The sequence below is a fragment of the Triturus cristatus genome, chromosome 4_1 (genome assembly GCF_964204655.1).
Source record: "Triturus cristatus chromosome 4_1, aTriCri1.1, whole genome shotgun sequence".
NCBI lineage: Eukaryota > Metazoa > Chordata > Amphibia > Caudata > Salamandridae > Triturus > Triturus cristatus.
Window position 1 is genome coordinate 139,888,854 of NC_140585.1, and position 22,612 is coordinate 139,911,465.

Sequence of the window (22,612 nt, forward strand, 5' to 3'; positions counted from 1 at the left end):
CCATACGGAATACCGAGCCCTGTATAAAAATTCATTTACTCTCAGGTTTTGAGCAGTGACATTGTAATGCTGTTAAAGTGTAAGATCCAAGCGAACACTGACTCTGTCAATGATGATCCAAAGGGGTTTATGAAAAGTCCCAGCTACAAACACAAGAACCAAAACAGGCCAAGGGGACACCTGGATTTGAACCAGGGACCTCTTGATCTGCAGTCAAATGCTCTACCACTGAGCTATATCCCCACCTGTTTGTGAGAGTCGGAATGAAAATATATCAGTACCTCATGAAAGAGTGTGAGCATCATGCTCAGTTGGGCCGGAAAGTACAAGCTTGAAACTGTGGAACAGGAGAAGTAGTTCTTAATATTATTTATTGAAGGAAAACGGGATCGTTTAAAAAAAATATGTATATGTTTCATTGTTATTTTATTTGAACAGGCAGTGGTCCATAGGACCAATGCCTGTACATAAAATGCTTGTTTTGAAACATTCTCAAAGGGGAAGAGGTTTTTACAGGACGCCTTATCCTTTCGCGGATTGGTTACCACAATCACCGAGATGGTGGTGAAGTATGATTGTTTTGGGCCAAATGATGGACCAAAAACATTTCTACATACCACTGCAATTTGGTATTTGGAAGGTACACCCAAACGTCCCTTTCAAGTACCATCAATTTAATATATCAGAAAAGGCCATTTTGTGTTCGAAAATGACCTGAGTCTTCGAGCCAGCCTTTTTTCATCTGCAACGAGGGTTCATACATTTTGCACGTAGGCAGAGGTTTTAAGGAGAAATTAAATAGTTTCTACGTTGCACAAGAATGAAGTGCTTTAAACAAACACATATTTTGTATGCACAGAGGAGAGGAGGAATATATGTAAGACTGAGGACACATGTTAAATGAGAAATAGATTGACTGCAGCGCTGCCGAGTATACTATGCCATTTCTTTAGTGCGCTACAAGGAAGCACCAAACTGTATAACAAAGTTTTCAATTGTTTTCATAGTCATTCTCTTTGTTTGAAGCTGTGAAAGGAAGAGCCGGATTCCAAAATAAATCAATGATGTTTCAGAAAGTTCCCACGCCCTGTGTAAAAATGCATTTATTCCCAGGTTTTGAGCAGTGACACTGTAATGCTAATAAAGTATAAGATCCAACTGAACACTGACTCTGTCAATGGTGATCCAAAGGGACTTTATGAAAGATCCTAGCTACAAACACCAGAACCAAAATAGGTTTAGGGGCACCCGGATTTGAACCAGGGACCTCTTGATCTGCAGTCAAATGCTCTACCACTGAGCTATATCCCCAACTGTTTTCAAATATCAGAATGACAATATAACAGTACATCATGAAAGAGTGAGAGGCTCAAGCTCAGTTGGGCCACAAAGTACGAGCTTGAAACTGTGGAAAAGGAGAAGTAGTTCTTAATATTATTAATTAAAGGAAAACAGGATCATTTAAAAAACAAAATGTATATGTTTAATTGTTATTTTATTTGAATAGGCAGTGGTCCATAGGACCAATATCTGTAATTAAAATGTTTGTTTTGAAACATTCTCAAAGAGGAACAGGTTTTTACGAGACTACTTATCTTTGTGGAATGATTACCACAATCACTGATATGGTGGTGAAGTATGATTGTTTTGGGCCAAATTACGGTGAAAAAACATTTCTACATACCACTACAATTTGGTATTTGAAGGTACAACCAAACACCCATTTCATGTACCTTCGATTTAAAACATCAGAAAAAGCAATTTTGTGTTCGCAAATGGCCTGGTTTCTCAGACCAGCCTGCTTGCACCTGCAACTAGGGTTCATACATCTTGTACGTGGGCAGCGTTTTTTAGTAGAAAGTAAACAGATTATGCATTGCGCAAAAATGAAGTGCTTCAAACAAACACATACTTTGTATGCGCAGAGAAGAGGTGGAATACATGTAAGACTGAGGACACAGGTTAAATGAGGAATAGATTGACTGCATTTCTGCCCACTTTTCTATGCAATTTCTGTAGTGCGATCGAAGGAAGCACCAAACTGTAAAACAAAGTTGTCAATTGCTTTCATAGTCCATTCCCTTTGTTTGGTGCTGTGAAAGGAAGAGCCAGATTCCAAAATAAATCAATGCTTTTTCAGACATTTCCCATACGAAATACCGAGCCCTGTATAAAAATGCATTTACTCTCAGGTTTTGAGCAGTGACATTGTAATGCTATTAAAGTGTAAGATCCAAGTGAACACTGACTCTGTCAATGATGATCCAAAGGGGTTTTATGAAAAGTCCCAGCTACAAACACAAGAACCAAAACAGGCCAAGAGAACACCTGGATTTGAACCAGGGACCTCTTGATCTGCAGTCAAATGCTCTACCACTGAGCTATATCCCCACCTGTTTGTGAGAGTCGGAATAAAAATATATCAGTACCTCATGAAAGAGTGTGAGCATCATGCTCAGTTGGGCCGGAAAGTACAAGCTTGAAACTGTGGAACAGGAGAAGTAGTTCTTAATATTATTTATTGAAGGAAAACGGGATCGTTTAAAAAAAATATTTATATGTTTCATTGTTATTTTATTTGAACAGGCAGTGGTCCATAGGACCAATGCCTGTACATAAAATGCTTGTTTTGAAACATTCTCATAGGGGAAGAGGTTTTTACAGGACGCCTTATCCTTTCGCGGATTGGTTACCACAATCACCGAGATGGTGGTGAAGTATGATTGTTTTGGGCCAAATGATGGACCAAAAACATTTCTACATACCACTGCAATTTGGTATTTGGAAGGTACACCCAAACGTCCCTTTCAAGTACCATCAATTTAATATATCAGAAAAGGCCATTTTGTGTTCGAAAATGGCCTGAGTCTTCGAGCCAGCCTTTTTTCATCTGCAACGAGGGTTCATACATTTTGCACGTAGGCAGAGGTTTTAAGGAGAAATTAAATAGTTTCTACGTTGCACAAGAATGAAGTGCTTTAAACAAACACATATTTTGTATGCACAGAGGAGAGGAGGAATATATGTAAGACTGAGGACACAGGTTAAATGAGAAATAGATTGACTGCAGCGCTGCCGAGTATACTATGCCATTTCTTTAGTGCGCTACAAGGAAGCACCAAACTGTATAACAAAGTTTTCAATTGTTTTCATAGTGATTCTCTTTGCTTGAAGCTGTGAAAGGAAGAGCCGGATTCCAAAATAAATCAATGATGTTTCAGAAAGTTCCCACGCCCTGTGTAAAAATGCATTTATTCCCAGGTTTTGAGCAGTGACACTGTAATGCTAATAAAGTATAAGATCCAACTGAACACTGACTCTGTCAATGGTGATCCATAGGGACTTTATGAAAGATCCCAGCTACAAACACCAAAACCAAAATAGGTTTAGGGGACTCCCGGATTTGAACCAGGGACCTCTTGATCTGCAGTCAAATGCTCTACCACTGAGCTATATCCCCAACTGTTTTCAAAGATCAGAATGACAATATATCAGTACATCATGAAAGAGTGAGAGGCTCAAGCTCAGTTGGGCCACAAAGTACGAGCTTGAAACTGTGGAAAAGGAGAAGTAGTTCTTAATATTATTAATTAAAGGAAAACAGGATCATTTAAAAAACAAAATGTATATGTTTAATTGTTATTTTATTTGAATAGGCAGTGGTCCATAGGACCAATATCTGTAATTAAAATGTTTGTTTTGAAACACTCTCAAAGGGGAAGAGGTTTTTACGAGACTACTTATCTTTGTGGATTGATTACCACAATCACTGATATGGTGGTGAAGTATGATTGTTTTGGGCCAAATTACGGTGAAAAAACATTTCTGCATACCACTACAATTTGGTATTTGAAGGTACAACCAAACACCCCTTTCATGTACCTTCGATTTAATACATCAGAAAAAGCTATTTTGTGTTCGCAAATGGCCTGGTTTCTCAGACCAGCCTGCTTGCACCTGCAACTAGGGTTCGTACATCTTGTACGTGGGCAGCGTATTTTAGTAGAAAGTAAATAGATTATGCATTGCACAAAAATGAAGTGCTTCAAACAAACACATACTTTGTATGCACAGAGAAGAGGTGGAATACATGTAAGACTGAGGACACAGGTTAAATGAGGAATAGATTGACTGCATTGCTGCCCACTTTTCTATGCAATTTCTGTAGTGCGATTGAAGGAAGCACTAAACTGTAAAACAAAGTTGCCAATTGCTTTCATAGTCCATTCCCTTTGTTTGGTGCTGTGAAAGGAAGAGCCAGATTCCAAAATAAATCAATGCTTTTTCAGACATTTCCCATACGGAATACCGAGCCCTGTATAAAAATGCATTTACTCTCAGGTTTTGAGCAGTGACATTGTAATGCTATTAAAGTGTAAGATCCAAGCGAACACTGACTCTGTCAATGATGATCCAAAGGGGTTTTATGAAAAGTCCCAGCTACAAACACAAGAACCAAAACAGGCCAAGGGGACACCTGGATTTGAACCAAGGACCTCTTGATCTGCAGTCAAATGCTCTACCACTGAGCTATATCCCCACCTGTTTGTGAGAGTCGGAATGAAAATATATCAGTACCTCATGAAAGAGTGTGAGCATCATGCTCAGTTGGGCCGGAAAGTACAAGCTTGAAACTGTGGAACAGGAGAAGTAGTTCTTAATATTATTTATTGTAGGAAAACGGGATCGTTTAAAAAAAATATTTATATGTTTCATTGTTATTTTATTTGAACAGGCAGTGGTCCATAGGACCAATGCCTGTACATAAAATGCTTGTTTTGAAACATTCTCAAAGGGGAAGAGGTTTTTACGAGACGCCTTATCCTTTCGCGGATTGGTTACCACAATCACCGAGATGGTGGTGAAGTATGATTGTTTTGGGCCAAATGATGGACGAAAAACATTTCTACATACCACTGCAATTTGGTATTTGGAAGGTACACCCAAACGTCCCTTTCAAGTACCATCAATTTAATATATCAGAAAAGGCCATTTTGTGTTCGAAAATGGCCTGAGTCTTCGAGCCAGCCTTTTTTCATCTGCAACGAGGGTTCATACATTTTGCACGTAGGCAGAGGTTTTAAGGAGAAATTAAATAGTTTCTACGTTGCACAAGAATGAAGTGCTTTAAACAAACACATATTTTGTATGCACAGAGGAGAGGAGGAATATATGTAAGACTGAGGACACAGGTTAAATGAGAAATAGATTGACTGCAGCGCTGCCGAGTATACTATGCCATTTCTTTAGTGCGCTACAAGGAAGCACCAAACTGTATAACAAAGTTTTCAATTGTTTTCATAGTGATTCTCTTTGCTTGAAGCTGTGAAAGGAAGAGCCGGATTCCAAAATAAATCAATGATGTTTCAGAAAGTTCCCACGCCCTGTGTAAAAATGCATTTATTCCCAGGTTTTGAGCAGTGACACTGTAATGCTAATAAAGTATAAGATCCAACTGAACACTGACTCTGTCAATGGTGATCCATAGGGACTTTATGAAAGATCCCAGCTACAAACACCAAAACCAAAATAGGTTTAGGGGACACCCGGATTTGAACCAGAGACCTCTTGATCTGCAGTCAAATGCTCTACCACTGAGCTATATCCCCAACTGTTTTCAAAGATCAGAATGACAATATATCAGTACATCATGAAAGAGTGAGAGGCTCAAGCTCAGTTGGGCCACAAAGTACGAGCTTGAAACTGTGGAAAAGGAGAAGTAGTTCTTAATATTATTAATTAAAGGAAAACAGGATCATTTAAAAAACAAAATGTATATGTTTAATTGTTATTTTATTTGAATAGGCAGTGGTCCATAGGACCAATATCTCTAATTAAAATGTTTGTTTTGAAACATTCTCAAAGGGGAAGAGGTTTTTACGAGACTACTTATCTTTGTGGATTGATTACCACAATCACTGATATGGTGGTGAAGTATGATTGTTTTGGGCCAAATTAGGGTGAAAAAACATTTCTGCATACCACTACAATTTGGTATTTGAAGGTACAACCAAACACCCCTTTCATGTACCTTCGATTTAATACATCAGAAAAAGCTATTTTGTGTTCGCAAATGGCCTGGTTTCTCAGACCAGCCTGCTTGCACCTGCAACTAGGGTTCGTACATCTTGTACGTGGGCAGCGTATTTTAGTAGAAAGTAAATAGATTATGCATTGCACAAAAATGAAGTGCTTCAAACAAACACATACTTTGTATGCACAGAGAAGAGGTGGAATACATGTAAGACTGAGGACACAGGTTAAATGAGGAATAGATTGACTGCATTGCTGCCCACTTTTCTATGCAATTTCTGTAGTGCGATTGAAGGAAGCACTAAACTGTAAAACAAAGTTGCCAATTGCTTTCATAGTCCATTCCCTTTGTTTGGTGCTGTGAAAGGAAGAGCCAGATTCCAAAATAAATCAATGCTTTTTCAGACATTTCCCATACGGAATACCGAGCCCTGTATGAAAATGCATTTACTCTCAGGTTTTGAGCAGTGACATTGTAATGCTGTTAAAATGTAAGATCCAAGCGAACACTGACTCTGTCAATGATGATCCAAAGGGGTTTTATGAAAAGTCCCAGCTACAAACACAAGAACCAAAACAGGCCAAGGGGACACCTGGATTTGAACCAGGGACCTCTTGATCTGCAGTCAAATGCTCTACCACTGAGCTATATCCCCACCTGTTTGTGAGAGTCGGAATGAAAATATATCAGTACCTCATGAAAGAGTGTGAGCATCATGCTCAGTTGGGCCGGAAAGTACAAGCTTGAAAGTGTGGAACAGGAGAAGTAGTTCTTAATATTATTTATTGAAGGAAAACGGGATCGTTTAAAAAAAATATTTATATGTTTCATTGTTATTTTATTTGAACAGGCAGTGGTCCATAGGACCAATGCCTGTACATAAAATGCTTGTTTTGAAACATTCTCAAAGGGGAAGAGGTTTTTACGGGACGCCTTATCCTTTCGCGGATTGGTTACCACAATCACCGAGATGGTGGTGAAGTATGATTGTTTTGGGCCAAATGATGGACCAAAAACATTTCTACATACCACTGCAATTTGGTATTTGGAAGGTACACCCAAACGTCCCTTTCAAGTGCCATCAATTTAATATATCAGAAAAGGCCATTTTGTGTTCGAAAATGACCTGAGTCTTCGAGCCAGCCTTTTTTCATCTGCAACGAGGGTTCATACATTTTGCACGTAGGCAGAGGTTTTAAGGAGAAATTAAATAGTTTCTACGTTGCACAAGAATGAAGTGCTTTAAACAAACACATATTTTGTATGCACAGAGGAGAGGAGGAATATATGTAAGACTGAGGATTCATGTTAAATGAGAAATAGATTGACTGCAGCGCTGCCGAGTATACTATGCCATTTCTTTAGTGCGCTACAAGGAAGCACCAAACTGTATAACAAAGTTTTCAATTGTTTTCATAGTCATTCTCTTTGTTTGAAGCTGTGAAAGGAAGAGCCGGATTCCAAAATAAATCAATGATGTTTCAGAAAGTTCCCACGCCCTGTGTAAAAATGCATTTATTCCCAGGTTTTGAGCAGTGACACTGTAATGCTAATAAAGTATAAGATCCAACTGAACACTGACTCTGTCAATGGTGATCCAAAGGGACTTTATGAAAGATCCTAGCTACAAACACCAGAACCAAAATAGGTTTAGGGGACACCCGGATTTGAACCAGGGACCTCTTGATCTGCAGTCAAATGCTCTACCACTGAGCTATATCCCCAACTGTTTTCAAAGATCAGAATGACAATATAACAGTACATCATGAAAGAGTGAGAGGCTCAAGCTCAGTTGGGCCACAAAGTACGAGCTTGAAACTGTGGAAAAGGAGAAGTAGTTCTTAATATTATTAATTAAAGGAAAACAGGATCATTTAAAAAACAAAATGTATATGTTTAATTGTTATTTTATTTGAATAGGCAGTGGTCCATAGGACCAATATCTGTAATTAAAATGTTTGTTTTGAAACGTTCTCAAAGAGGAACAGGTTTTTACGAGACTACTTATCTTTGTGGAATGATTACCACAATCACTGATATGGTGGTGAAGTATGATTGTTTTGGGCCAAATTACGGTGAAAAAACATTTCTACATACCACTACAATTTGGTATTTGAAGGTACAACCAAACACCCATTTCATGTACCTTCGATTTAATACATCAGAAAAAGCAATTTTGTGTTCGCAAATGGCCTGGTTTCTCAGACCAGCCTGCTTGCACCTGCAACTAGGGTTCATACATCTTGTACGTGGGCAGCGTTTTTTAGTAGAAAGTAAATAGATTATGCATTTCACAAAAATGAAGTGCTTCAAACAAACACATACTTTGTATGCACAGAGAAGAGGTGGAATACATGTAAGACTGAGGACACAGGTTAAATGAGGAATAGATTGACTGCATTTCTGCCCACTTTTCTATGCAATTTCTGTAGTGCGATCGAAGGAAGCACCAAACTGTAAAACAAAGTTGTCATTTGCTTTCATAGTCCATTCCCTTTGTTTGGTGCTGTGAAAGGAAGAGCCAGATTCCAAAATAAATCAATGCTTTTTCAGACATTTCCCATACGAAATACCGAGCCCTGTATAAAAATGCATTTACTCTCAGGTTTTGAGCAGTGACATTGTAATGCTATTAAAGTGTAAGATCCAAGCGAACACTGACTCTGTCAATGATGATCCAAAGGGGTTTTATGAAAAGTCCCAGCTACAAACACAAGAACCAAAACAGGCCAAGGGGACACATGGATTTGAACCAGGGACCTCTTGATCTGCAGTCAAATGCTCTACCACTGAGCTATATCCCCACCTGTTTGTGAGAGTCGGAATGAAAATATATCAGTACCTCATGAAAGAGTGTGAGCATCATGCTCAGTTGGGCCGGAAAGTACAAGCTTGAAACTGTGGAACACGAGAAGTAGTTCTTAATATTATTTATTGAAGGAAAACGGGATCGTTTAAAAAAAATATTTATATGTTTCATTGTTATTTTATTTGAACAGGCAGTGGTCCATAGGACCAATGCCTGTACATAAAATGCTTGTTTTGAAACATTCTCAAAGGGGAAGAGGTTTTTACGGGACGCCTTATCCTTTCGCGGATTGGTTACCACAATCACCGAGATGGTGGTGAAGTATGATTGTTTTGGGCCAAATGATGGACGAAAAACATTTCTACATACCACTGCAATTTGGTATTTGGAAGGTACACCCAAACGTCCCTTTCAAGTACCATCAATTTAATATATCAGAAAAGGCCATTTTGTGTTCGAAAATGGCCTGAGTCTTCGAGCCAGCCTTTTTTCATCTGCAACGAGGGTTCATACATTTTGCACGTAGGCAGAGGTTTTAAGGAGAAATTAAATAGTTTCTACGTTGCACAAGAATGAAGTGCTTTAAACAAACACATATTTTGTATGCACAGAGGAGAGGAGGAATATATGTAAGACTGAGGACACAGGTTAAATGAGAAATAGATTGACTGCAGCGCTGCCGAGTATACTATGCCATTTCTTTAGTGCGCTACAAGGAAGCACCAAACTGTATAACAAAGTTTTCAATTGTTTTCATAGTGATTCTCTTTGCTTGAAGCTGTGAATGGAAGAGCCGGATTCCAAAATAAATAAATGATGTTTCAGAAAGTTCCCACGCCCTGTGTAAAAATGCATTTATTCCCAGGTTTTGAGCAGTGACACTGTAATGCTAATAAAGTATAAGATCCAACTGAACACTGACTCTGTCAATGGTGATCCATAGGGACTTTATGAAAGATCCCAGCTACAAACACCAAAACCAAAATAGGTTTAGGGGACACCCGGATTTGAACCAGGGACCTCTTGATCTGCAGTCAAATGCTCTACCACTGAGCTATATCCCCAACTGTTTTCAAAGATCAGAATGACAATATATCAGTACATCATGAAAGAGTGAGAGGCTCAAGCTCAGTTGGGCCACAAAGTACGAGCTTGAAACTGTGGAAAAGGAGAAGTAGTTCTTAATATTATTAATTAAAGGAAAACAGGATCATTTAAAAAACAAAATGTATATGTTTAATTGTTACTTTATTTGAATAGGCAGTGGTCCATAGGACCAATATCTGTAATTAAAATGTTTGTTTTGAAACATTCTCAAAGGGGAAGAGGTTTTTACGAGACTACTTATCTTTGTGGATTGATTACCACAATCACTGATATGGTGGTGAAGTATGATTGTTTTGGGCCAAATTACGGTGAAAAAACATTTCTGCATACCACTACAATTTGGTATTTGAAGGTACAACCAAACACCCCTTTCATGTACCTTCGATTTAATACATCAGAAAAAGCTATTTTGTGTTCGCAAATGGCCTGGTTTCTCAGACCAGCCTGCTTGCACCTGCAACTAGGGTTCGTACATCTTGTACGTGGGCAGCGTATTTTAGTAGAAAGTAAATAGATTATGCATTGCACAAAAATGAAGTGCTTCAAACAAACACATACTTTGTATGCACAGAGAAGAGGTGGAATACATGTAAGACTGAGGACACAGGTTAAATGAGGAATAGATTGACTGCATTGCTGCCCACTTTTCTATGCAATTTCTGTAGTGCGATTGAAGGAAGCACTAAACTGTAAAACAAAGTTGCCAATTGCTTTCATAGTCCATTCCCTTTGTTTGGTGCTGTGAAAGGAAGAGCCAGATTCCAAAATAAATCAATGCTTTTTCAGACATTTCCCATACGGAATACCGAGCCCTGTATAAAAATGCATTTACTCTCTGGTTTTGAGCAGTGACATTGTAATGCTGTTAAAGTGTAAGATCCAAGCGAACACTGACTCTGTCAATGATGATCCAAAGGGGTTTTATGAAAAGTCCCAGCTACAAACACAAGAACCAAAACAGGCCAAGGGGACACCTGGATTTGAACCAGGGACCTCTTGATCTGCAGTCAAATGCTCTACCACTGAGCTATATCCCCACCTGTTTGTGAGAGTCGGAATGAAAATATATCAGTACCTCATGAAAGAGTGTGAGCATCATGCTCAATTGGGCCGGAAAGTACAAGCTTGAAACTGTGGAACAGGAGAAGTAGTTCTTAATATTATTTATTGAAGGAAAACGGGATCGTTTAAAAAAAATATTTATACGTTTCATTGTTATTTTATTTGAACAGGCAGTGGTCCATAGGACCAATGCCTGTACATAAAATGCTTGTTTTGAAACATTCTCAAAGGGGAAGAGGTTTTTACGGGACGCCTTATCCTTTCGCGGATTGGTTACCACAATCACCGAGATGGTGGTGAAGTATGATTGTTTTGGGCCAAATGATGGACGAAAAACATTTCTACATACCACTGCAATTTGGTATTTGGAAGGTACACCCAAACGTCCCTTTCAAGTACCATCAATTTAATATATCAGAAAAGGCCATTTTGTGTTCGAAAATGGCCTGAGTCTTCGAGCCAGCCTTTTTTCATCTGCAACGAGGGTTCATACATTTTGCACGTAGGCAGAGGTTTTAAGGAGAAATTAAATAGTTTCTACGTTGCACAAGAATGAAGTGCTTTAAACAAACACATATTTTGTATGCACAGAGGAGAGGAGGAATATATGTAAGACTGAGGACACAGGTTAAATGAGAAATAGATTGACTGCAGCGCTGCCGAGTATACTATGCCATTTCTTTAGTGCGCTACAAGGAAGCACCAAACTGTATAACAAAGTTTTCAATTGTTTCCATAGTGATTCTCTTTGCTTGAAGCTGTGAAAGGAAGAGCCGGATTCCAAAATAAATCAATGATGTTTCAGAAAGTTCCCACGCCCTGTGTAAAAATGCAGTTATTCCCAGGTTTTGAGCAGTGACACTGTAATGCTAATAAAGTATAAGATCCAACTGAACACTGACTCTGTCAATGGTGATCCATAGGGACTTTATGAAAGATCCCAGCTACAAACACCAAAACCAAAATAGGTTTAGGGGACACCCGGACTTGAACCAGGGACCTCTTGATCTGCAGTCAAATGCTCTACCACTGAGCTATATCCCCAACTGTTTTCAAAGATCAGAATGACAATATATCAGTACATCATGAAAGAGTGAGAGGCTCAAGCTCAGTTGGGCCACAAAGTACGAGCTTGAAACTGTGGAAAAGGAGAAGTAGTTCTTAATATTATTAATTAAAGGAAAACAGGATCATTTAAAAAACAAAATGTATATGTTTAATTGTTATTTTATTTGAATAGGCAGTGGTCCATAGGACCAATATCTCTAATTAAAATGTTTGTTTTGAAACATTCTCAAAGGGGAAGAGGTTTTTACGAGACTACTTATCTTTGTGGATTGATTACCACAATCACTGATATGGTGGTGAAGTATGATTGTTTTGTGCCAAATTACGGTGAAAAAACATTTCTGCATACCACTACAATTTGCTATTTGAAGGTACAACCAAACACCCCTTTCATGTACCTTCGATTTAATACATCAGAAAAAGCTATTTTGTGTTCGCAAATGGCCTGGTTTCTCAGACCAGCCTGCTTGCACCTGCAACTAGGGTTCGTACATCTTGTACGTGGGCAGCGTATTTTAGTAGAAAGTAAATAGATTATGCATTGCACAAAAATGAAGTGCTTCAAACAAACACATACTTTGTATGCACAGAGAAGAGGTGGAATACATGTAAGACTGAGGACACAGGTTAAATGAGGAATAGATTGACTGCATTGCTGCCCACTTTTCTATGCAATTTCTGTAGTGCGATTGAAGGAAGCACTAAACTGTAAAACAAAGTTGCCAATTGCTTTCATAGTCCATTCCCTTTGTTTGGTGCTGTGAAAGGAAGAGCCAGATTCCAAAATAAATCAATGCTTTTTCAGACATTTCCCATACGGAATACCGAGCCCTGTATAAAAATGCATTTACTCTCAGGTTTTGAGCAGTGACATTGTAATGCTGTTAAAGTGTAAGATCCAAGCGAACACTGACTCTGTCAATGATGATCCAAAGGGGTTTTATGAAAAGTCCCAGCTACAAACACAAGAACCAAAACATGCCAAGGGGACACCTGGATTTGAACCAGGGACCACTTGATCTGCAGTCAAATGCTCTACCACTGAGCTATATCCCCACCTGTTTGTGAGAGTCGGAATGAAAATATATCAGTACCTCATGAAAGAGTGTGAGCATCATGCTCAGTTGGGCCGGAAAGTACAAGCTTGAAACTGTGGAACAGGAGAAGTAGTTCTTAATATTATTTATTGAAGGAAAACGGGATCGTTTAAAAAAAATATTTATATGTTTCATTGTTATTTTATTTGAACAGGCAGTGGTCCATAGGACCAATGCCTGTACATAAAATGCTTGTTTTGAAACATTCTCAAAGGGGAAGAGGTTTTTACGGAACGCCTTATCCTTTCGCGGATTGGTTACCACAATCACCGAGATGGTGGTGAAGTATGATTGTTTTGGGCCAAATGAGGGACGAAAAATATTTCTACATACCACTGCAATTTGGTATTTGGAAGGTACACCCAAACGTCCCTTTCAAGTACCATCAATTTAATATATCAGAAAAGGCCATTTTGTGTTCGAAAATGGCCTGAGTCTTCGAGCCAGCCTTTTTTCATCTGCAACGAGGGTTCATACATTTTGCACGTAGGCAGAGGTTTTAAGGAGAAATTAAATAGTTTCTACGTTGCACAAGAATGAAGTGCTTTAAACAAACACATATTTTGTATGCACAGAGGAGAGGAGGAATATATGTAAGACTGAGGACACAGGTTAAGTGAGAAATAGATTGACTGCAGCGCTGCCGAGTATACTATGCCATTTCTTTAGTGCGCTACAAGGAAGCACCAAACTGTATAACAAAGTTTTCAATTGTTTTCATAGTGATTCTCTTTGCTTGAAGCTGTGAAAGGAAGAGCCGGATTCCAAAATAAATCAATGATGTTTCAGAAAGTTCCCACGCCCTGTGTAAAAATGCATTTATTCCCAGGTTTTGAGCAGTGACACTGTAATGCTAATAAAGTATAAGATCCAACTGAACACTGACTCTGTCAATGGTGATCCATAGGGACTTTATGAAAGATCCCAGCTACAAACACCAAAACCAAAATAGGTTTAGGGGACACCCGGATTTGAACCAGGGACCTCTTGATCTGCAGTCAAATGCTCTACCACTGAGCTATATCCCCAACTGTTTTCACAGATCAGAATGACAATATATCAGTACATCATGAAAGAGTGAGAGGCTCAAGCTCAGTTGGGCCACAAAGTACGAGCTTGAAACTGTGGAAAAGGAGAAGTAGTTCTTAATATTATTAATTAAAGGAAAACAGGATCATTTAAAAAACAAAATGTATATGTTTAATTGTTATTTTATTTGAATAGGCAGTGGTCCATAGGACCAATATCTGTAATTAAAATGTTTGTTTTGAAACATTCTCAAAGGGGAAGAGGTTTTTACGAGACTAATTATCTTTGTGGATTGATTACCACAATCATTGATATGGTGGTGAAGTATGATTGTTTTGGGCCAAATTACGGTGAAAAAACATTTCTGCATACCACTACAATTTGGTATTTGAAGGTACAACCAAACACCCCTTTCATGTACCTTCGATTTAATACATCAGAAAAAGCTATTTTGTGTTCGCAAATGGCCTGGTTTCTCAGACCAGCCTGCTTGCACCTGCAACTAGGGTTCATACATCTTGTACGTGGGCAGCGTATTTTAGTAGAAAGTAAATAGATTATGCATTGCACAAAAATGAAGTGCTTCAAACAAACACATACTTTGTATGCACAGAGAAGAGGTGGAATACATGTAAGACTGAGGACACAGGTTAAATGAGGAATAGATTGACTGCATTGCTGCCCACTTTTCTATGCAATTTCTGTAGTGCGATTGAAGGAAGCACTAAACTGTAAAACAAAGTTGCCAATTGCTTTCATAGTCCATTCCCTTTGTTTGGTGCTGTGAAAGGAAGAGCCAGATTCCAAAATAAATCAATGCCTTTTCAGACATTTCCCATACGCAATACCGAGCCCTGTATAAAAATGCATTTACTCTCAGGTTTTGAGCAGTGACATTGTAATGCTGTTAAAGTGTAAGATCCAAGCGAACACTGACTGTCAATGATGATCCAAAGGGGTTTTATGAAAAGTCCCAGCTACAAACACAAGAACCAAAACATGCCAAGGGGACACCTGGATTTGAACCAGGGACCTCTTGATCTGCAGTCAAATGCTCTACCACTGAGCTATATCCCCACCTGTTTGTGAGAGTCGGAATGAAAATATATCAGTACCTCATGAAAGAGTGTGAGCATCATGCTCAGTTGGGCCGGAAAGTACAAGCTTGAAACTGTGGAACAGGAGAAGTAGTTCTTAATATTATTTATTGAAGGAAAACGGGATCGTTTAAAAAAAATATTTATATGTTTCATTGTTATTTTATTTGAACAGGCAGTGGTCCATAGGACCAATGCCTGTACATAAAATGCTTGTTTTGAAACGTTCTCAAAGGGGAAGAGGTTTTTACGGGACGCCTTATCCTTTCGCGGATTGGTTACCACAATCACCGAGATGGTGGTGAAGTATGATTGTTTTGGGCCAAATGATGGACGAAAAACATTTCTACATACCACTGCAATTTGGTATTTGGAAGGTACACCCAAACGTCCCTTTCAAGTACCATCAATTTAATATATCAGAAAAGGCCATGGGGAGGAGCCTAGCGCGCAACCAAGATGGCCGCGTAGGTGCAAGGCTCCCGAGGACCTCCGCGACCTCCTGAATTAATCCTGGCTATATCCTGTTTTTTTTGAGGGGACTGTGTCGGTGAACCCGAGCTGAGGCGCTACCCGTTTTCCGTGTTCGAATCGGACCCCGAGCACCGGCGGGAGCGCCGATCGACGGTTGCGGCCTTCCCCGCGCCGGCCCCCCGGATTGGAGTAGTGGGGCGATCCGGGGACAAAGTGAACAACAGCGGCGGGCACGGCTGGGCGGCTCGCGTACCCCGCGCTTTCACTTTCACTTTTGCGCCCTCCTCGCCTCCAGCGAGGTAGGGTTGCGAAGCGGGGTGCGGCGGTGTGGTCTTGTCCAGGTGCCCGGCTGACCCGCCAGCTGTGGATCGTCCTGCGGTGCGGTGGCCGCCCTCCCCCCCCCGGACCCAGTGAACGGGTCTATCGGCCCTCTTGAGGAGATTGGCACGACGGTGGGAGAGCAAGCATGTCCACCAAACAAGATGGCGACCGGGCGAAGGTGAAGACAACCCGCCGTGGCCCGGCGCACCAATCCAACAGTATGGACCGCTACACTCTCCAGAAGGGATCTCCGGAGACATCGCGCACGTCCCCGGCGGGCCTGACGGAGGCGCCTGCCCAGCCGGTGGACCTGACCCTCCGGGACGTCATGGGCGCCATCGCGGAGATGAAGGCCTCGGTGGACCAGCGCTTCGACACCCTAGCGCAAAAAATAGACTCGGTTCTTGTGGATGTGAGCCTGGTGCGGGCAGACCTGTCTAAGACGAATGACCGGGTCGATTCCCTGACCCACACCACAACGGGCCTCGAGACAGATGTGGCGGCCCTCCAAAAGGAGGTGCGCCGGCTTGGCCAGGCGAGCGCCCTGATGGACCGGCGACTGGAGGATTCCGAGGGTCGGGCCAGGAGGAATAATGTTCGGATTGTGGGGGTGCCGGAGGGACGAGAGGCGGAGGCCGCCGACCTTTTTGTGGAAGATCTAATCCTCACCCATCTGCAGCCCCGGGGCCTGAGTAAGCTTTTTGCGGTGGAGCGTGCTCACCGGGTCCCTGGTGGCAGGCCGAAGACCGGTGCCCCGCCGCGGCCTATCATTGCCCGGGTTTTTAACTTTCGGGACAGGGACGCTATCCTGCAGACCTCCAGGCAACAGGGACCGGTCAAGCTTGACAACATGGATGTGCGTTTCTACCCAGACTTTACTCCGACGGTCCAAAAGCAGAGACTGAGTTTTCTCGGTGTTAAACGTCGCCTGCGGGACCTGAACCTAAAGTACTCAATGCTTTTTCCAGCTAAGCTAAGGGTGGAGGTGGAAGGTCGCACGCACTTCTTTGATCGCCCCGAGGCGGCTGGGGACTGGTTGGACACTCTGCCTGATGATCGGGGCCGGGGGGGTGGGGGGGGTGCGGGCGGTGGAGAGGGCCTGCCGGATCAGAATTAAGGGGTGAATAATAGGCCCCGCTCGGGACAATATTTCCTTACCATTTTTCGATCGTGTATGTTCCCCTCCTATGGAGGTCGTACGGGGTCTGTTGGGGGCTTCCCTCCTCCTCTGGGGTACTAGTTAGTCTTTCTCTATGGGGCGACAGGCACACTGCACTTTGGGGGGGCTGACTGGGCTCATGCAGGGGTGCAGGGAGGGGGGAGTTCTGTTGGGATGGGGGGGTGGGGGGGTGTGTTGTTTGTTCGCACCGCAAGGCAAACCCTTTACTGTATAGCTGTACTCGAAATGCTCTGTGGGGGACGACTGATTGCTACTATGTATGATGGGGGGTAGGGACTTGGCTGTGTTGTCCTGGAATGTTAACGGCCTGGGGGACCGGATTAAGCGTGGTGTGGTCCTGCAGTTCCTGAAACGCATATCGCCAGATGTTGTCTTTTTGCAGGAGACACACCTTATAGGTAACTCCTTCCATGCCATGAATCGGCGAGGCTATCGTTTGGTGGCCCACTCGGGCTTCACTTCGGGGTCGCGGGGGGTGGGTATCATGATCAAGAACTCGCTCCCGCTGGAGATTGATGAGGTGCGCCATGACGAGAGGGGACGCTACACTGTCCTGGTGGGTCGAATGGAGGGTAGAGTGATTGTTTTCATGTCAGTGTACGTCCCGCCTGGGTTACAAGCTACTACATTTGCGGACCTGGGGCGCCTCCTCTTGGACCTCCCGGGTGGCCTGCTGGTGGTTGGGGGGACTTCAATGCGGTAGTTTCTGGGTCTATGGATCGTCACCCCCCTAGGGACCTCCCCCGGGCACAGGCGTGGCTGTCCGGCCTCTTAGACACACTGGGCCTGGTGGATTGCTGGCGACTAAAGCACCCTACGCAGCTGCAATACACTTTCCACTCGGGTGCCCATGGTAGCCTCTCTCGACTTGACTACATCCTGGTCCCGGCGGCCCACGCTGGGAGGGTAGGAGAGGTGTGCCATCTGGCGCGGGGTATTTCGGATCACTCCCCATTACTGTTACATTTTGATGTCTTCCCAAGGGGGGAGGGCAGGGTGGCCCCAATCAATGCATGGTACTTGCGAGACCCCACTATTCGTGCCGACTTGATCAAATCCTTACAGCGATATTTTGACGAGAATGTGGGGTCTGTCTCTTCGGCCATCTCCCTGTGGGAGGCCTTTAAGGTAGTCTTCAGAGGGGAGGCCCTCTCCTTTATCTCCCATGCCCGGAGGCGTGAGCGGGAGGAGGTGACCCGGGTGGAGGCCGAGATTGTGGAATTGGAGGGTGACCTGGGGAGCGGGGTAACGGACGCCAAGTTGCATGTTTTGCACCTCAAGCAGGCGGCCTATAGGGCCCTCGTCACGGAGGCGGCCAGGGGCCTCAGTAGAGAGCAACAGGGACGATTGTATGATGTGGGCGATAAGGCGGGTAAACTGATTGCGTGGTTGGATAAGAGGGAGAGAGCGAGTCGTGTGGTTCCTTTGATTGAGAGGATGGATGGTACGCGTGTCACCGAGCCAGAAGCCATCGTCTCCTGCTTCGCGGATTACTTCCGCGAGGTGTACTCCCCGGTTTCCCCCTGCTCGGAGGAGGATTCCCATTCCCTGCTTCGGGACATAGCGCTGCCCTCCCTTTCGGTGGAGGACAGGGATTCGCTGGACGCTCCTCCCACCTCGGACGAAATTGCCCTGGCTATTCGCTCGGTCGCGTCCGGCAAGGCCATGGGCCCTAATGGTCTCCCCGTCGAGCTTTACAAGCTGCGCCCGGACGTACTAGCGCCCCACCTGCGCGCGATGTTCCTGGCGGCCCACTTGCAGGGTTCCCTCCCGCCGGACCAGCGTCTGGCCACGATCGTGGTGATACACAAGGAGGGGAGGCCCCGTGAGCGGGTCACATCCTACAGGCCAATTTCGCTCTTGAACGCGGAACCCAAAATCCTCGCCAAGGTGTTGGCCAACCGGTTGGTCGGTGTGGTGGGCGATTTGGTCCACCAAGACCAATCGGGATTTATACCCCATCGCAACACGGCTCTTAATCTGCGACGCTTGCACGGGGTGCTCGCGCGTGTCCCGTTTGTGCGGGAGCCGGCCATCTTGGCATCCTTAGACGCCACCATGGCGTTTGACACGCTTGAATGGCCATACATCTGGGCGATGCTGGCGAAATTCGGATTTGGCCCGGGGTTCATTAGCTGGGTCAAATTGTTGTATTCGGGCCCATTGGCGCAGGTGGTGGTGAATGGGCGAGTCTCGGCCCCATTCGAGCTGGGGCGGGGCACGCGCCGGGGTTGCCCCTTGTCGCCGCTCCTGTTTGCACTGGCCTTGGAGCCCTTGGCGGAGTGGCTACGGTGGCACCCTTCTATCCGTGGTCTCCGTTGGACCCCTGAGTATGAGGACCGCGTGTCCCTCTACGCCGATGATATCCTTTTGTATCTGGCCTCCCCGCGCAAATCGCTGATTGTCCTGGTTGATGTTTTGCGCTCCTTCGGGCGTAACTCAGGCCTTGTCATCAACTGGGCGAAATCCTGCGTATATGTGCTTTCCGGGGAGGCTCCGGCCCTACCGCGTGACTGCCCGATCCAGATTGCCTCCCAGGGGTTCCGGTACCTGGGTATATATATCACTCTAGACCCGGAGGCCCGCTATGAGCGGAACTTGTTGCCCCCCCTCCAGCGCTTGCGAGAGGATGTGGCGCGTTGGCGGCGTCTTCCGCTCTCGCCACTCGGCCGAGCGGCCTTGTTTAAGATGATGTCCTTGCCGCGCTTTCTGTACGCCCTCCAGAACACTATGGACTTGGTACCAGCGCGCTACTTCCGCGAGGTGGAGGGCCTGCAACGGCGCCTGTTCTGGGACGGGAGGCCGCGTATTGCTCTGGCCAAATTGACGCTCCCGTGGTACGATGGGGGGGTCGCCCTCCCGGACATTAAGCGGTATTACTGGGCCTCCCAGCTAGCTGCAATTAATCATGGCCTTTACGGGCCCGCCTTGAACCCGGCATTTGAAATGGACAAGATGCTCCTGCCCGGTGGCGACTATAATCGAGCGCTCTACTCTGGCACGCCCGACTCCCGTCTGACGGGACCGACGCGTGTCATGGTGCGTGTATGGCACGCGGCTAATGCAGCTATGGGGTGGAAGGACCGTTTGACCCGGGCGTCACCGCTGTATGCGTCTGAGAGATTGGGCTCCCTGTGGACATCGAAGGGCTTCGAGAAGTGGGACACGATCGGAATCAGCACGGTGGGAGACCTCTGGACGAGGGGGGGTTTCAAGACTTTTGAGACTCTGCAGACGGAGTTTCAGCTGCGAGGCAGTGAGTACTTTCGATACTTGCAGGTCCGCCACGCGCTGGCCTCCGTCTTCCCGGATGTTGCGTCCATTCCGGAGTCTTCCCCCCTGGAGGACAGGGTGCTAGATGGCCATGTACCAGACAGCACGATCTCCCTTATATATAAAAAACTGATCAATGACAGATCGTGCCTGCTGAATGGCCTCCGCGAGGCCTGGGTTGCCGATGGGCTGGAGCTGGACGACGAGGACTGGATCTCCGCGGTGGCCTCTCCGAAGGAGGTGGCCATCCCGGCTCGCCTTCGCTTTGTCCAGCTTAAGATCCTTCACCGGGTTTACGTCACGGGGCCGAGGCTTCTACGTATGGGCTTTGCTGGTGACGGATTGTGTAAGCGCGGCTGTGGTGCTTTGGCAACTTTCATGCATATACTGTGGGAGTGCCCGAAAGTGGAGCGATTCTGGCGTGGTGTGCATGAGGTTTTGCGTGTGGTTACGCGTGTCGCATTGCTGCCTGAAGCGAGGAGATGCTTGCTGAATGTGTGGGAACCAAATGATTATTCGGTCCCGCAGACGCGGTGGGTGACTCTGGGATACATGATAGCGAAGCGTGACATTGCCCAATTGTGGGGATCCCAGAGGCCCCCGGCGGTGTTGGCCTGGAAAGAACATATGGATTGGTGTATGTTTCGTGAAAAAGTAGTGTATATGGTGAGGGGTAAGCCTGGGGCGTGGGTGAAAATCTGGAGCCCCTGGAATGCCTACCGTTCGGGTATTTGTGAGCTGCCACTGCTACCGGTAGCCTCGCCGGCCCCATCTCCTTAGCCGACCCCCTCCCTCAGCCGTGGGCACGTGGCTCCCCAGTCCCTGCTATACTCCCATTCCCCTCTTCAGAGTTTTGCTGCTGGTTAGGATCCCCCATTTACGGAGCACGTACTGTCACTTGGTTCGCGGGTTGCCTTGCGGGTGTGGTTTTTTGTGTTGTTCTGTTTGACAAAAGGAAACCGCATTGTGGGCTAGGAGTTATGCGGCCTACGCCATTGATTTTACCTGCTTTGCCAATCTGCTCCGCCGAGAGACTCTCACTGTATGTATGCTATATGCCTTTTGCTACTCTAGCGGCCGGCCGGATGGTTGTAGGCCCATGCCTGTAATTTTTTCAACGTGCAATAAACGGTTTCAAAAAAAAAAAAAAAAAAAGAAAAGGCCATTTTGTGTTCGAAAATGGCCTGAGTCTTCGAGCCAGCCTTTTTTCATCTGCAACGAGGGTTCATACATTTTGCACGTACGCAGAGGTTTTAAGGAGAAATTAAATAGTTTCTACGTTGCACAAGAATGAAGTGCTTTAAACAAACACATATTTTGTATGCACAGAGGAGAGGAGGAATATATGTAAGACTGAGGACACAGGTTAAATGAGAAATAGATTGACTGCAGTGCTGCCGAGTATACTATGCCATTTCTTTAGTGCGCTACAAGGAAGCACCAAACTGTATAACAAAGTTTTCAATTGTTTTCATAGTGATTCTCTTTGCTTGAAGCTGTGAAAGGAAGAGCCGGATTCCAAAATAAATCAATGATGTTTCAGAAAGTTCCCACGCCCTGTGTAAAAATGCATTTATTCCCAGGTTTTGAGCAGTGACACTGTAATGCTAATAAAGTATAAGATCCAACTGAACACTGACTCTGTCAATGGTGATCCATAGGGACTTTATGAAAGATCCCAGCTACAAACACCAAAACCAAAATAGGTTTAGGGGACACCCGCATTTGAACCAGGGACCTCTTGATCTGCAGTCAAATGCTCTACCACTGAGCTATATCCCCAACTGTTTTCAAAGATCAGAATGACAATATATCAGTACATCATGAAAGAGTGAGAGGCTCAAGCTCAGTTGGGCCACAAAGTACGAGCTTGAAACTGTGGAAAAGGAGAAGTAGTTCTTAATATTATTAATTAAAGGAAAACAGGATCATTTAAAAAACAAAATGTATATGTTTAATTGTTATTTTATTTGAATAGGCAGTGGTCCATAGGACCAATATCTGTAATTAAAATGTTTGTTTTGAAACATTCTCAAAGGGGAAGAGGTTTTTACGAGACTA

The 22,612-nt window shown here is 44.2% G+C and overlaps 13 non-coding genes across 13 annotated transcripts; all 13 read right to left on the reverse strand.

The window, feature by feature from the left end:
- Nucleotides 1-171: 171 nt before the first annotated feature.
- TRNAC-GCA (transfer RNA cysteine (anticodon GCA)) lies at nucleotides 172-243 on the reverse strand. The gene has a single exon. It is a non-coding gene; the product is annotated as a tRNA-Cys (tRNA).
- A 996-nt stretch (nucleotides 244-1,239) lies between these two features.
- TRNAC-GCA (transfer RNA cysteine (anticodon GCA)) lies at nucleotides 1,240-1,311 on the reverse strand. The gene has a single exon. It is a non-coding gene; the product is annotated as a tRNA-Cys (tRNA).
- Nucleotides 1,312-2,319: 1,008 nt separating this feature from the next.
- On the reverse strand, nucleotides 2,320-2,391 carry TRNAC-GCA (transfer RNA cysteine (anticodon GCA)). Its single transcript has one exon. It is a non-coding gene; the product is annotated as a tRNA-Cys (tRNA).
- A 2,077-nt stretch (nucleotides 2,392-4,468) lies between these two features.
- TRNAC-GCA (transfer RNA cysteine (anticodon GCA)) lies at nucleotides 4,469-4,540 on the reverse strand. The gene has a single exon. It is a non-coding gene; the product is annotated as a tRNA-Cys (tRNA).
- A 997-nt stretch (nucleotides 4,541-5,537) lies between these two features.
- TRNAC-GCA (transfer RNA cysteine (anticodon GCA)) lies at nucleotides 5,538-5,609 on the reverse strand. The gene has a single exon. It is a non-coding gene; the product is annotated as a tRNA-Cys (tRNA).
- Nucleotides 5,610-6,617: 1,008 nt separating this feature from the next.
- Nucleotides 6,618-6,689, reverse strand: TRNAC-GCA (transfer RNA cysteine (anticodon GCA)). Its single transcript has one exon. It is a non-coding gene; the product is annotated as a tRNA-Cys (tRNA).
- Nucleotides 6,690-7,686: 997 nt separating this feature from the next.
- On the reverse strand, nucleotides 7,687-7,758 carry TRNAC-GCA (transfer RNA cysteine (anticodon GCA)). The gene has a single exon. It is a non-coding gene; the product is annotated as a tRNA-Cys (tRNA).
- Nucleotides 7,759-9,835: 2,077 nt separating this feature from the next.
- Nucleotides 9,836-9,907, reverse strand: TRNAC-GCA (transfer RNA cysteine (anticodon GCA)). The gene has a single exon. It is a non-coding gene; the product is annotated as a tRNA-Cys (tRNA).
- Nucleotides 9,908-10,915: 1,008 nt separating this feature from the next.
- TRNAC-GCA (transfer RNA cysteine (anticodon GCA)) lies at nucleotides 10,916-10,987 on the reverse strand. Its single transcript has one exon. It is a non-coding gene; the product is annotated as a tRNA-Cys (tRNA).
- Nucleotides 10,988-11,984: 997 nt separating this feature from the next.
- TRNAC-GCA (transfer RNA cysteine (anticodon GCA)) lies at nucleotides 11,985-12,056 on the reverse strand. The gene has a single exon. It is a non-coding gene; the product is annotated as a tRNA-Cys (tRNA).
- Nucleotides 12,057-13,064: 1,008 nt separating this feature from the next.
- On the reverse strand, nucleotides 13,065-13,136 carry TRNAC-GCA (transfer RNA cysteine (anticodon GCA)). The gene has a single exon. It is a non-coding gene; the product is annotated as a tRNA-Cys (tRNA).
- Nucleotides 13,137-14,133: 997 nt separating this feature from the next.
- TRNAC-GCA (transfer RNA cysteine (anticodon GCA)) lies at nucleotides 14,134-14,205 on the reverse strand. The gene has a single exon. It is a non-coding gene; the product is annotated as a tRNA-Cys (tRNA).
- A 1,006-nt stretch (nucleotides 14,206-15,211) lies between these two features.
- On the reverse strand, nucleotides 15,212-15,283 carry TRNAC-GCA (transfer RNA cysteine (anticodon GCA)). Its single transcript has one exon. It is a non-coding gene; the product is annotated as a tRNA-Cys (tRNA).
- Between the last annotated feature and the right edge of the window lie 7,329 nt (nucleotides 15,284-22,612).